Here is a 12,134-nt window from a genome sequence, read left to right on the forward strand (position 1 = left end):
TTTTTGTTTTTGTTACTGGGGATCGAACTCAGGACCCTCTGCTTGCGAGGCAGGCAGCGGCACCACTGAGCTAAATCCCCAGCCCTTACCTATGTTTTTGATTGTGTCAGTCAAGATAGATTTGGTCAAGACTCAGCAAACTTGCAGAGCATGGTGGTCCCCTGTGATTCTTACACTCAGGAGGCTGAGGCAAGAGAACTGCTGCGAGTTTGTGACCAGCCTGGGCTACATATTGAGATCCTGTCTCAACAAACAAACAAACAAACAAACAAACAAAAAGACTCACCAAACTGGAACTCTTTTGTGAAGAACAAGACATAAAAATTTTCCTCTTTGCAGACCACGATCCACTGCAACCACACAACTACAAGTTATAGTGCCAAAGCAGCCACACATAAGGACATGCTGGTGTCCCAGTCAACCTTGGTTTATAACACAAGTGCTGGGCAGGATTTGAACAGAGGTCTGTAGTTTGTGGACTTGTGGGTCAGTTAGGCTGCAGTGACAAACAGTTCAAAAGCTAACTGGTTGGATACAACAGAAATTTATGTCTTGCTCTGCAGAGCCATCCTGAATCAGTAGGAAGACTCACTGCAGTGACTTAGGAACCCCCAGGTGCTGAAGGCTTTGTCTCAGCCTGTGCTCCCTGATCCCTTCATAGCTGGAAGGGAGCATAGTGAGTTTCTTAGTAGCTGTAAAGCTTCCATATAGAAGTGATAGATAGTGCTTATGTTTGTTTTTGTTTTGTTTTTTAAAACAGAGTCTCTATGTAGTTCAGGTTGACGAACTCACAGGGATCCTCCTGCTCAGCCTCTGGAGTGCTGAGCTTATAGGTGTGCACCATAACACCTGGCAGATACTGCTTGTTTCATTTTAAATTATTAAAATTTAGATGAAGTTCTTCCCATTACATTTCATCAGGAGGTGCACAATGTCTGTTGGTCCTAGTATGGGTAGGGCTGACTTTGACCACTTGGGTAATGTGCTGCTTTGCTAGATCCCTGTGTTATAAAAGCATGCTTTCCTTCAAAGCTTAGAGAGTTGAAGCTGACCGAAATCTCAGTGCTATAAACAGAATTAAAACTCAAATCTGGGTGACCACAGATCCTTAATGCTGCTGCTTACTGGGCTCAAAAACATTCTTTCCAATTGATGTGCAGTGTACCACATAGGAAATTGTTCTATTTTTACATGTCATTTTTAATTTTCTGTTTTTTCTTTGCAAAAAAAATTTGTATATGTTTCTATATTCTTATAATAGCCGCCCCCCCAAAAGTGTGAGTCCAGAATGGCTCCACTTTGCACTCCACACCGTAGGGTATAAGCATGCCCGTGTCATAGTAATCTTGCAAATGATGCCTTCTAACTTCTACACATGTTTGCATTGTGGAATGCGGGACGCAGTGAAATTAAACTCATGTTTATTAATTTGTACATTATGAAGACAAGTTGTAAGAGTTTTATTTCTGTAGCTATAAATTATGTTTTCAACTTCTTGTGAACCTTTGGATCAGGAAAAATAAAAGTACTGCCAAAGAATTAAAAAAAAAAATCAGACCTCCCAAATTTAAAGACCCAATCCAAAAATGGGCATCTGAAATGAACAGACACATCTCAGACAAAGAAGTAGAAATAGCAAATAAACAGATGAAAAAATGTTCAACATCACTGGTCATTAGAGAGATGCAAATGAAAACAATGCTGAGATTCCACCTCACCCCAGAAAGAGTGGCTGCTATCATGAAATCAACCAATAACAAATGCTGGCGGGGCTGTGGGGAAAGAGGAACCCTGCTCCACTGCTGGTGGGAGTGTAGGCTGGTGCAACCACTGTGGAAATCAGTATGGAGATACCTCAAAGAACTAGGACTGAAAGTCTCATTTGACCCAGCTATTCCCCTGCTGGATATTTTCCCCAAAGAATTAAAAGAATCATACCACAGTGATATATGTGCGCCCATGTGCATGGCAGCACAGTTTGTAATAGCTAAAACTTGGAAACAGCCCAACTGCCCATCAACTGGAGACTGGATAAAATGTGTGGTGTTTTTTATAAAATGGAGTGCTACTCAGCCATAGAAATGAGAAATGAGAGAGATTTATAGCTAAATGGATGCACATTGAGGCGATACTCTTAAGTGAAATAAATAGGACACATGTGTGTAAATACTGAATACTTTCTCTAGTGTGAGAAACTGAAAGTGTAAATAAGGATTAAAAGGTCTAATAGATAATGTGAAATAGGAAGAAAAGGGGCAAAGGGCAAGGGGAAGTGGGAGGGGTTGGGGAAAGGAAAGAAGGGAATGGAAATAATATGAGAAAATGGAAAAATGGAAACAAACTCTTTGTAAATAGGGAAGAATGGAAGGGTTGAAAGGAGGGCAGGAGAAGGGAGAAAAAATAAGAACCAAGAGAGACTATGTAAAGGTGCAAATTTCCAATGATGAATGTCATTATATTGCATACCTAAAATGTACCAATAAAATAAAATTTAAAAAAAATATACCAGTAAAACAAAAAAATAAACAGTCCTAATGATGTTCCTGTGTATATTATACATAAATATATACATATTTTCTTTATCCATTCATCTCATGATAGACCTGTAGGTTGTTTTCACGGCTGCTATGAAGGTGTAAGTCAGATATCACTGTGACACGCAGACTTCATTTCCCCTGGATTGTACCCAAAGGTGCGATCACTGGATTACATGATGCTTCGAGTTTTTATTTTTCGAGGAACTGCCACGGGTCTTCCTCTAGGACTGTACCAATTTACCTTCTTGTCAACTGTGTGCAGGGCTCCTCTCATCCGCGTCTTTCTTTTCACTTTGTGGTAACAGCCACCTTAACAACAAAATCACAGAGACTAAATTCACGGTGGTCGTCAGGACGAGCCCGGTAATCTGCAGTCTCGCATGCCAACCCCTCTGTCATTTGGATGCCTCTCTGCTGTAGACACTGCTGTGATAAAACCTACCTGTCCACACACTCTACTGTATGGGAAGTTTTAAAGGTGGGTGAGACTATTTTATTTTCTAGTGCTATTTCTTAATGCAAGGAGCTTCTCCTACATAGAATTATGGTTCTTATTTTACTCAATAAGGATTCCAACATGGCCAATGCCGTGTTAACTTTTTTCAATTATTAGAAATGAATGATACAACTTTTTATGGCTAACATGATCTAAGATTAATTATGAGTTAAAGAGACCAGGAAAATATTCTCAAGAATAATATTTCGCCAGCATTCCTGCTTGCTTCCTGGTATTTAACTGTCTAAACATAGCAGAGTACTTCAGTTCTCCTCAGTCCCATCTACCCCCCTGGCTCCAGCTGTCAGCTTACTGTTACTGATTCCCTGATCTAAATTTTCAACCAAAAGCTGCTTCTCAAGCTCTACATCTGCTAGTTTGTCGTCTGCTAATATCCTCATCTCAAAACCCCGGAAGCAGCTCAAATTCCAAACCAAACACATCATGGCTCCCCTCTGTGTAAGTTCTGTCTTCAGTTCCTTCTTCTTGGTAGCCGTGGCAAATCTCACAGGGGTAAGAAGCTTGGAACAGCCAACGTGTTCTTCATTGTATCTTTGTGTGATCTCCAGCCACTTGCGGTGCGTTGTCTGCTCTGCTTCCCACTATTTCCTCTGCCCAGTTATTTCTTCCACACGTGCTAAGAGTCATCATCTTTCACGACAGCTTTTACACTGTGTCCCAATCAGTGTTCTTTTTAAAAAAATTTTTAATCTATCTGCACTGCAATCCCTTCTACACCTACAGCAGATTAATTCCATAAAACACTGCAGTGAGCAGGTCTCTCTGCTCCTGCAACCTCATCCTGCACCTGCCTGCGCTTGGTAGGAGGCTCACTCCTCTGCTTCCAAATCACCTCCTCCAGGTTTCTCTGATGAGCCTGTGTTGAAATCAGTGCCATCCTCCCTGTCTCCCTGCTGCTGCCCCAACTGCAGATGCCCTGAGGCCAATCCTGCTCCTGAGCAAGCTCCGGGGTCACAGGATGAGGCTGTCCCCTGGCTGCAACTAGCTCAGCCTCCTCTGCTTCCTCCCTTCCTCTCCTCATGCGGTGGCCACAAGACTCTCCCTGAAAGCCCCCTGCATGCTGAGTTCGCACTGGCTGCTTCCTGCAGAGCCCAGCCTGCATCAGTTTGTGGGATGTGAAGCAGAATGCTGGGCACCAAGGATAGCAAACACGGGTCTGCCTGCCCCACCAGCCGCTCAGCACAACACCCTCTGTCCACACTGCTTTCACTCATCTTGGATTGTGACCAGAGAACTGTCATACGCTGACTCCTCTTCCGGGAAGACCCTCTAAGAGCAGTGCCCTGCTGCCTTCCCGCCGAACATCAGGGAAGACAGAGCAGGCAGAGAAGAGCCGAAGGTTTCTTTTCAACAGGTGCTCATTACTTGAAAGAAAAAAAAAACCGTTGTTTTTTTTTTGTCAGGAGCAATTCTACAGAATTTGGGGGGAAAATCATTTCACAATTAAATTACAATTAGGCCTAGTTTTCCTGGCTACAGGCCGGCTCTGGCATGTCCAGATATAACTAGATTTTTGCCTCCAGTCACAGCTAGAGCCTCAGTGGTCCTGTGATGCTATGATGCTCCAGAACAGGATTACACCAGCTGGCAACAACCTGGGAGAAACAAAATCCTCATCTGCATAGTTCCTCATTGTTCTAGGATCATTGCTGGGGTCCTCTGAGTCATCTGTCACTCCCCATGTATGAATAAAGGTGCTACAAGCTCAGGGGCCGTTGGCTCTGCTGCCCAGAGCAGCACTGATCAGGCCCAAAGCTCAGCTTCCCTCTAAGTCTCCTTTCTGTCTTTATTAATTAATCCACCTTGTGCTGTCCTGGCTCACAAGAGACCAGGACTCACTGCAGGGGTTCTGGTAACAGCCCCTTTCCCTGCTCCCTACAGTTTTTGTTGTTGTTTTTACTCTTGAAGCTGCCCTGATTTCAACCATGGTCTGGAACTGAGTGTTGCCTTCATCTCTAATGGTTACAATAAATGGGGGATGAAGTAGCCGAGTCTTCTACAATGACTTCTATACTAGGTAGTTCTTACGCAGGATGCTTATTTTGGACTGGCAGATTAGAGAAAAACTACAGAGCCATTAATATGACAATATGAGGAAAGAGCTTAAAATAGCTTTTTTACTTAAAAAACTGCCTAAAATAACCAAGAAAATCCATGCAAGAAAAAGTAATTGAATAAAGAAATGCTTCAGGCACAGTGAAGTGTAGGGTGAGGATGGTAAGAGAAGCTCTAAGGGCCTGTCAACATCGGCATCTCCTCCCAGGCCTTTCAGGATGGATCATCTTCAACGCTTTTCCATAACACTGCTCACTAGGATGGACACTGGCTGGACAGAAGTGGACGCTTCTGAGGGCAAGGCTGGTGAACTTTAGAAAGTGTCTTACAGCTATAATCAGATCACATTGAAATACAGAGCACATCGTTACCCGTTTAATGGAAAACATCAGAGTTCATGAGAACTTCCAGTTAAACAGAGTCCCTGTGGATGGAGGAGAATGGAGGACACATACCCCTGGATGAGGCCAGCAGTGTGTGCACAGCAGACTTTCAATACAGCAGTCAGTTTTCTGCTGAATCTGAGCTGACCCACGACACTAGTCCTGAGGAAAGGACATTTGAATCACCGTGGACTGTGGCTCTGGTGTCATCTGCGTGGCTTGTGCTTCATTTTGTTTTCATTTGTGCAGGTGTCTGACGTGACTCTAATTGGAGGGGATGGTCCTTAGGCCCAACGACAGGGACAAATAAGATTCATGTGATGGGTGGCATGGGTTTTAAAACTTAGCTTCTTTTTCTAATTAGCTCCTTTACCAGGATTGGTAGAAATAGCAGACCACTGACTTAGTACGTGTGACAACTTGACTTAGAAGACATCACTCCTCTCTAGAAGGCTGGCTAGTAATCATTAGTGACATAAGGTAGCTGTATTTTCTGAGTAAAGCGATGAAATATGTCATAGTGAAGAGGTATGATAATGGTAGTTGTGTTGTTTCCACAAAGCTGTAAGGAGCTAAATTACTTGGACAAGTCTTAGGACACTGCACTGCTGATACAATAGAGGCGCACTGTAGAATACCTGAAGGTGGACCAAGAAAAGATTTGCCCCATATGTTCCCTCCATACTCTTCATTCTGATTAGCATAAATCCATACAAAACTAAATACAGGGACCTCCTGTCTACTGCTGTGGGCCAGCTGTGTGTCCCCGAACAAGTCTCTACTCTGTCGAGCCTCAGTTTCTGTATGAGGAGAACCCAGAAGAGATGACTTTCAGCACAGATACACTTTGGTCTTCTCAGCACAAGGCTCAGAGTGGGAACCTACGGGTTTCCTCACCACTCACAGACAGCTTGAAAAGTAAAGATCAGCAAGAACAAGGTGCTTTACTCTAACCCTGAATTAATGCATACAACGAGAGAACTGTTCTTTCTTGAACAAATTAACCAACTCTTTGACGACAGCGTCTACAAGGAAAACTGGGCACACAGCGATAAAACTGCACATATTTCTAGGAGAAACGGAACTTCCTGTGAGCTTCCCTATCAGTGCCTGAGCGAGTTTAGTGGAAGCTAAGGAGAAAACAGAAAATAACAATGAATGGAAAGCAGGAAATAGTTTGGTCCACATAATTCAAAGATAAATTAAAATAAACATATGTAAATATGGGCTAAAAATCATACACAAAAAGATTGGATTAAAAATTAGGTCTGGGGCCGGGGATTCAGCTCAGTGGTTTTGCCACCTGCTGCGCAAGTGCAAGAACCCGAGTTTGATCCCCAGTACCAAAAAAAAAAAAAAAAATTAGGTCTGATCAACATCATAAACAAAAGACTACAGAGGAGCCGGAGATGAAGAAACAGAAAATGATCCACCAGGAAAATCTGAGATAGAAAAGGTGATTAATGATTTTTAAAAATTATATATGGCAGAATTCAAGACAAAAAATATCAGCGATCACAGCAGAAAATAGTTGATCAACAATTACATTCAGTAATTTTAACATCTTTTTATTTTTGTTTATTTATTTATTTTTGTACCAGGAATTGAACTCAGGACCTCGAGCTTTCCAGGCAGGTGCTGTACTGCTGAGCCACATCCCCAGCCCTTAACAGCTTTTTAAAAAATCGATCAATGAAAGGAATAAAAAGAAGCAAAGCTTTAGATGAAATATTAGTAAATTTAACCTAATGCATATAAACAAATCTATAGCTAGCAAACACGAGGACAAATAAGCATCATTTAAAAAAACAGACAAAACATCCAGGGTGGAAAGGTCACTCCATTTCAGAGCTGAGCTCGTTTCCGATAGCCCCGTCAAGTTATCTCGCTTTGTGGAGAGGAGAGGAAAGCATCTGGCCAGCAGACAGGATTAGGCAAGTGGACTCTGTATGGGACAAGGAGAAATGGGTCCCCGAGCATGTCCACATGGATAACGCTGACTGAAGACCTAGAGGTAGACAGTGGGAATGCAGATGGAACTGAAGGGAAACGGGGCAGGGATTCATCTTCGTGGACTCAGGCTTCTCCAGTGAGATCGGAGGGAAGATCCCAAAGCACAGAGGTAGGAGGCAGACTTGGAAGAGACATCCGCAACCATTCCCAAGTAGTGAGAGATGCATGCTTGCATTACAGAACTGCAAAGAAACAGGAAGGTGCAGGCAGCATCACTCCGGGACACTCGGAAAGGGAGTGCAAGGGTGCGGACAGGCGGAAGCACATTCGCACAGAGCGCCGCTTGGCCTCACAGAGATGTGCCCCGCGTGGGCACAGAGCAGCGAGGACCAGTGGGATTCACAGAGAGGCCTTGTCCACGGTGGGGGCAGCTGCGACTGGCAGAAGAACTGTGAAGTGGAGGGGATTCTGTCCTGCACCAATGTTAGTGTCCTGGCCACTTCCCACGGCACAGCTACAGGGCATTCGTGGGCACAGTTTAAGTTTTAATGCAATATGAGTAGATATTAATAAAGAAAATATAGAAGCTATCCTATGAAAAAATAATTTTTCGCAACAAAAATTATTAGAGAATAACAATGGCAAATACACTGTGTATCAGGATCTTAAAAGAATATGTTTTCACTTGCTAATCTATCTCAACTCATTTCCTAATAATACTATACCTCTTTTGAATAAAACATTTAATTATTAACAAAGTATCTCACACTTGGTATAATTTTGAACAATTTCTTCCTATTTCACAATATGTTTTTCTTTTTGGTCCTTATTTTCACTTTCGGTTTTTCAAACCAGAGAGACAATGGGACATTTACCCTCGTGTGTCTGATTTATTTCACTCAGGAGTATGGTTTTAGAGTGCATCCACTTATCTTGAAATGTCTCATGTTTACCATTCTTCATGGACGAGTAGTACTCCACCACATTACAGTTGCCTCGTGGTGCCCGACAGGGAATGATGGGACCAGGAAGGAGGGATGCTCTGGAGGCAGATTTGTGCCTGATGGGGAGCAGGAGGGACTGTCTGATGAGTGGGGCCACGAGGAGCATAGTCGGGGTGGGGGTGGGGTGCGTGTGCCAGTGTCACACGGGCGGCGTGGTCTCCCTGAACCCCAAGGTCACCTGTATGCTCATGGGCCTGCAATCACAGCATCTACCTGACCTGTGCAGGAGCACAGCAGACACACTTGTGTCCATCTGTGCACGAGTAAAGTATGGGCACAGCTGTGTCTGTTATCAGGTGTATTTTTATTTACATAGAAATGTATCTTTATGCTCATGAGCCAAGTAACACATGAACACGGCTATGTCATGTATGCACGTAGCCTCACAGTCCTGCTGAACACGCCGTCCTCACAGGGTCTGCGCTCTGTGCCCGTCCACACGCAAGGCCCTGAACAGAGCGCTCTCCTCTGGGATGTGCAACACCTCTCAGAGCATCCGCAGGCTCAGGCAGCAAAGCCCAAGGTAACCAAACAGAACAAACTGCAAAATATTACTTCTCCTATGATTGTGATTCTAACTAAATGGAAGAATTGTATCCTCCGACATTGCAACAAATCTGACATGGTCTTTTCCCCTCTTGGTGGTTTCCAGGATTCAGTGATACGTCCCCGCAGAGAATGGAACCCCCTCTGTTTTCCGGAACAGAGACAGTCAGAGTCCCCGCTGAAGGGCAGGCTTCTGAGGGGAGGCTGTGTGCGCCGCATCCTGGGCTGAACTCTGCAGCCCCAGCACCTCCGGGCAGACACCGAACGCTGGAAGGGGCTCCCTTCTGGGCCTCGAGAGAGGAGGCGCAGTGAATGCCCTGCTTCAGCCTTCTTTACCCACTTTAGGTTACTCCACTAACAGCAAGAATTTAGTTCCCAGGTTACACATGGAAGCTGTGTCCTTGTTGCTGCTTCAGATCTATTTTTTCTCCCGTATTATTCATAATAGAAACTATGTCTTCCTGAAGCAGTTGTTGAAAACTCGGCATGAAACTTCTGCAAATGACAGTCACTTTACCGCCACGCTCAGGTGACCTCAGAAGATGGGAGCCTGGGGTCCACACTGCTCACCTCTATGAGAGGCCCAAAGAGCAGCATGACCTGGAGATGCTGCACCTTCTACAGACAATATGGTAAACTCCGGGGATGGAGACAGGAAGATGAGCCACCCCTCTCTGGTGGGCGTGGGACCTGTGAATGCTGTGGGTGCCGGGGTTAAGGAGCTAGGGGCCGACTGATGTCAGAAAGCAGGAGTGGTGACACAGGGAATGGGGTTTCCGGCACAAAGCTGTCCCTGCACTGCGCCCCGTGGTGTCAGTGGTCAGGGTACTTGGTGAAGGGGTCGCCAGAAGGCAGCACCCAGCTACTCCCCACTCCAGACAGGAAAGCAAGGAGACCCACTCTGTGCTGAGCTTCCTGTCCCGAAACCTTGCAGGACACGTGGGGACCTCGGGATGGACCTGGGGGGACACGGCAAGAGGCTGGGATTCCCCACACACCATGGCCTGCACCCGGGGCTGCAGGGTCCCAGGTGCCATCTGTACAGCCAGGGGCCTGATTCTCTCTGCATATTGAAGGGGTGCAGGAAAACATCTCCCACCAGCACGGGACAGGACTACAGACATGCCAAACAGAGTTCTGTTAGTTTTACGAGAAATATGTCAAAGCCCATGCATGTACACACAGGTGCGAAGACATTTCTCTAGGCCCTTGTCATCTGCAAAGAAACTACCAGCTATGGAAGTCACTCATTTTATTCTGCAAAATAATTTTATTCTGCAGCAACAATGTATAGAAATGCAATGAAATGTGAAAAAGTGAATATTCACGATTGCTATCTGCATTTCTGGTATCAGCACCCTCTCGCTTCATTTACTGGTAAACATTTTAAAAACCCATAAAACCCACCCTGGAAGGGTGATCTTTCTGACACATGGCAGCACTTACTATGTTGTTACCGCAGATATGTTGCTCTACTAATCTTACCCCAGGTCCACAGTCCAGTACCTCATGGTCAGAGTCCAGAATGGTGCCACAGACACTGACCAAACCCTTCCTCCGCATCCCATGGTCACTTCCTGCCTTGTCCAACCGGGACTTCCGGGTCACTCTGGTTCTTACCTCCCTTCTTTCCCAAATCCACCCACCCTTTCTTTTTGATCTCTCCACCGTGAATCTCACTCGCTGTCCCTCTTCCTGGCTCCCCTCCTCCCCTCCTCTTACACGAGGCCCCCAGATGCCTTGTGCCCTATTTCTAAACAGGCTTCTTTCAAAGTTGTCATATTCTAGGGATCCATGCACAGCCATGTCTATAGCAGCACAACTCATAACAGCTAGATTCTGGGTACAGTAAATACTGTGTGTCCATCAACTGGTGAAGACAGATAAAGAAAATGTGGTATTTACACACAGTGGAGCACTCCTCTGCCATAAAGAAAGAGAAACTTGAAACATTCACAGGTAAATGGACACATAAGTGAAATAAGTCAGACACATGAGCTCAGATATGGCATGATTTCTCTTCTATGTGACGCTTAAACTATACATGCACAAATAAAGCACAGAATAGAAGATAGATACATAGGAACCAGGGAGAAGTTCAAATAATTCCCCAGATTTTTCACTTGTTTCAAAAATATTTTAATACATATGCTAATTTGTTTCATTTATACTACTAGTTTCCCTTAGTTCATTGAAAAGAAAGTTTTATGTTATTATCTGTCTCCTCCTTCCTTCCTTCCTTCCTTCCTTCCTTCCTTCCTTCCAGACAGGGTCTCGCTATGTAGCCCAAGCTGGCCCTGAACGCATGGTGATCCTCCTGCCTCAGCCTCCGAGTGCTGGGACTATAGGTGTGTGCCACCATGTGCAGCCTGTCTCCTCTTCGTAAGATAGTCTTTTTGACTATGACTTGTACTCTGAGCAGCATTTTGGCCATTCTTTTAAGATTATGATACGTGGTGTATTAACTATTGTCATTCTCTAACTATTTTGTTAGGAATTATTGCTTCAGTTTTTCATAGAAGTTAGAAGAGTGCTTGTTCTATTTTTTCATTAATATCTATTTGTACTGCATTAAAAAATAGCCTCTTCCTTTGTCCTCATCCCAGCCTGCCTGCCCTCTGCACCATGAAACCAGGCCCTGAGCATTGCCATGGGCTTGTGCTGGAATCCAAGGACCTGTGAGGGGCCTCGAACGCCAGGTGAGAGGACGACTGCCCGCTGCACCCTCCTGCCCTCTTTTGGTCATCGTGCTTCGTTCACGTTACAGTCACTGTGAGCGTTCACTAGGGTGACACCTGCCAAAGCGTTCGTAGACTATGACACTTTATACAAATACAAATAATAGATAAATAAATACAAATAAATGGGAAGTGACACTTCCACCTGGCAGCCAAGTAACCGCTGGTGGTGTCATTCCAGCAATTAGAGCCCTCAATTAGGCACTGTCCGGGCACAGGGCGGCACCTACACCGAGAAAGAAGCTTTGAAATGTGTTAAATACGGAGCTGCTTGTTAGAGTGGCATGAAGGAAGGGACTCCGACTCTCTTTCTGCCTGTGTGTGGAAGGCAGCGGAGCTGCATTTCTGAGTAGCTGAGCGCACGGAGAATGGCTGAAGCCCAGCCACGGTCAGGAGTGAAC

General features: G+C 44.8%; 1 protein-coding gene across 4 annotated transcripts in view; it reads right to left on the reverse strand.

The window, feature by feature from the left end:
* The window catches only part of Dscam (DS cell adhesion molecule), a 589,901-nt gene that overhangs the window by 220,491 nt on the left and 357,276 nt on the right, over positions 1 to 12,134 (reverse strand). The gene's annotated exons all lie outside the window — the stretch shown is intronic.

Source organism: Heterocephalus glaber, unplaced genomic scaffold, assembly GCF_053883595.1.
Source record: "Heterocephalus glaber isolate CG9 unplaced genomic scaffold, H.glaber_assembly_v1.0 deba00000122, whole genome shotgun sequence".
Taxonomy (NCBI): Eukaryota; Metazoa; Chordata; class Mammalia; order Rodentia; family Bathyergidae; genus Heterocephalus; species Heterocephalus glaber.